We start from the raw sequence: 2897 nt of genomic DNA, 5'->3' as shown, positions 1-2897 counted from the left end.
GGGGGGGAAAGGCAGCTCGCAGAAAGAGGAATCCTGAAAGTTTCCGCTGGCTCTCCTCATATTTTCTGTAGTTTGATCTGGGGTGTTGGAGTCACATCACGGAGGGCATAATGCCATCTCCGCGGGTCTGTATTTGTAGGATCAAAATATTAAGGGGCATTCTTTCTACTTCGACGGGTTTCCCAGCAAGGGCTCAGAAAGGAGCAACACGGCTAACTGGCACCTTTAAGTACCAAGCTGTGGGGCAAAGGATGTATTGCAAGAACAGGTGAGAGTATGCTTGGCATAGCTAGTATTTATTGGCATTATCCAAAAGGAAATAAGATAAAGATAAAGAAATGTCAGGTATTCCATGACACAATTGTCGCACAAACTGCCTTCAATCAAGTTGTTCTGTTTTCAGGGCTCTTTTGCAAGCATCTTCCACCCGCTCGCTTTGAAGAGGGAGATCTCCTGGGTTGTTCTGCATTTCCAGGGACGATCAAGTTCATCCTGAGAGAAAAAAGTCACTTTATAAGGAGAAAAAGTGCTTCTTCGTGGAGTTCAATGTATTTTTTTAAACGCCGTTATCTAGAGAAAAGGCCTCTCGTAACAGATTCCTAGATCGTGTCAAATTATAACAAACTGAATCGCAAGAAGCAATTACAAAGCAAATATTGTGATCGGTGTTGTGGGTAAAATCGGAGCCGGGTTTATAGAGGAATATTAACTCTGATTTTCTTTCTTTCTTTTTTTTTTTAAATCAACAGTGATTAGATTTGTGTTAAGTCTAAAGACCTTTTCCTGTAGATGGCGTCCTTTGGGTACTGAGTATTCAATAATAATACAGTCGTACTCAGGAGACTTTATTAAGGCTTAGATAATTAAAAAAAAAAAAAAATTTAATAATTTTTTTAGTTATGTATTTATTGAAAATGAAAAAAAACCTTGATTTATGGTAAGCAAAAGTGTGTTTCTCCTTCACGTGGATGCAAATAAAAACTGTTTGAATAAATAAGTTGTTTCTGAACATTTTGTTGTCAAAGTGTTAAATGTCCCCGTCATTTTTATTCAAACACTAACATGATTACAGCCAATTATATATTCACCAGTGTTCTTTATTTTAGAGTAATTGTACTTGTCACTAATAAAACAGAGACATAATGGATCGCTACTGTTCTGAATTTTAAAGCAATTTTCTGTAATTTGATTGAATTATACATCGTCTCCGCTACTTTTTTTATTTCTATATTTTGAAATCCTATTTTCTTGAAAATTGCAGCTCTATTCCTGTTTTGTTGTTCCTGAAGTAACGAAACCTTCTGTAACATTTATAAATAGAGCCTCGTCCCTTTTGAAATGTGGAAAATCATAATTTCAGCCCTAGCATACTGAAAGCTTTAGACTTCACATACGAAAGGCCGGAGGAGCGCCTCATCCAGAACACTTGGCTCAGCGCGGTGTCCTCCTTTGAGAGGAGAAGCAGAACATAAGCAGAGAAAACAAAACCGCGACGTGCATAGGAAGGTTTGATCACTTTATTGCGATGATTTGGTGCGCTTCTTGGGGCTCAAACATAGAAGCACGCCAAGACAAGCAGTTCAGTTGCTAATATTTACCACCGGAGGACACGTAAAGACACGGAACACTCCTCCAAGCAATTAGAGCGACTATCCGTATACCGTCCGTCTATTCTTTTATGTGGCGATTGTAAGTAAGAAGCCCTGGAATGACTTGGCTATCTTTAGGCACAGACAATGGAGAGGCAGAACGATACAGGAGCGTGTGGAGGTACCGCACACGCGTGGAAAATATTGCGCTGCGTTCTTATACTGCTCCTCGGGTTGTTTTGCTGAGGATGAGCTCACAGAGGGTTAGTTTTTTGTTGTTGTTTTTCAAAGCCGAAAACATGCCTTTAATTTAGCAATTGTATCAACCATCAACGCGATGATATACGAGCTGCCTTGTCGCCAAACACAAATCAAAAAATGATACAAAGGCTTTCACAAGTTAATTTCATATGACAAAACACGTGCCCACCACAGCAGATAAAGTTAAACCACCGTTTGCAAACCGTGCGGTTGCGTGAAAAGGTATCTCTTAGGTACGCGTACCACACGAATGTTTATTCTGCGATTCTGTAAGGACAAAATAAGGGAAGGCGCGGAAATGCAGGTGGCTCCCTGCGAGAGCCTGCCAGCGAAGCCTGAGCAGGGCCCGATCCCGACCCTCAGTGAGAACACGCTTCTTGCTTTTGTGGATTCACAGTTTGATATAACCACAGAAATTAGCTTGTAGTCGCCTTGGAAGGAAAAAAGAACGTGTTCTACCCCTAAACGGATATCTTTTTTATTAATTCCGACGTGTATAAAGACTTGTGAGCCTTTTCTTTACCCTTTCCTTGATGTTTTAAAATGAGTGTGAAAATAAAGTGTAATGACATCCTCTAATAGTATTCTGCTAGTAGGCAAATGGAAATTATTTATTTGTGTGAGTTTCCGGAGCTACGGCATGATTTCATTATTTAGGTGGAGTTTATAGCTCGATTATAATGAACACTGTTCTCTAAAAATTTCCTAGGAAACATAACCCCTGTCTGTGCGTGTGCAAGCCTATGCGAGCATTCCATCTAAAAGGTGGAGAGGAGAAAAGACACAAAGGAGATGCGTCCCGGGAGGACTCTCTTTCAATGTTTTTCCTCTCCGCATTGTCAGTGCACGGAAAGTCTGTCCGCAGCCGCTCCTCTTTCTTGGTCAAATTATTGTCGCGGCAAAACCCCAGGCTTTAGCGAGGCACCGTCCGTGCTCGGTGGGAGGGACACAAATGGGATTTAACTTGTTGCCAGTCATTTTTGTGTGTTTGTTTGTTTGTGCTGGTGCTTTAAAAGCGAAACAAATTCCAGAAACAAAGCGGGGGGG

General features: G+C 40.9%; 1 long non-coding RNA gene across 1 annotated transcript in view; it reads right to left on the bottom strand.

The window, feature by feature from the left end:
• Window positions 1–280: 280 nt before the first annotated feature.
• Window positions 281–2897, bottom strand: part of LOC113480813 — a 5695-nt gene continuing 3078 nt past the window's right edge. The window contains exon 2 of the long non-coding RNA XR_003398538.1: window positions 281–492. This is a non-coding gene — a long non-coding RNA (uncharacterized LOC113480813). The remainder of the gene's footprint in view (window positions 493–2897) is intronic.

This window comes from Athene cunicularia, assembly GCF_003259725.1.
Source record: "Athene cunicularia isolate RWA chromosome 5 unlocalized genomic scaffold, athCun1 chr5_part1, whole genome shotgun sequence".
In the NCBI taxonomy this organism is placed as follows: Eukaryota; Metazoa; Chordata; class Aves; order Strigiformes; family Strigidae; genus Athene; species Athene cunicularia.
The sequence above is the reverse complement of the archived record's forward strand: the minus strand, read 5'-3'. Positions and strand labels throughout refer to the sequence as shown.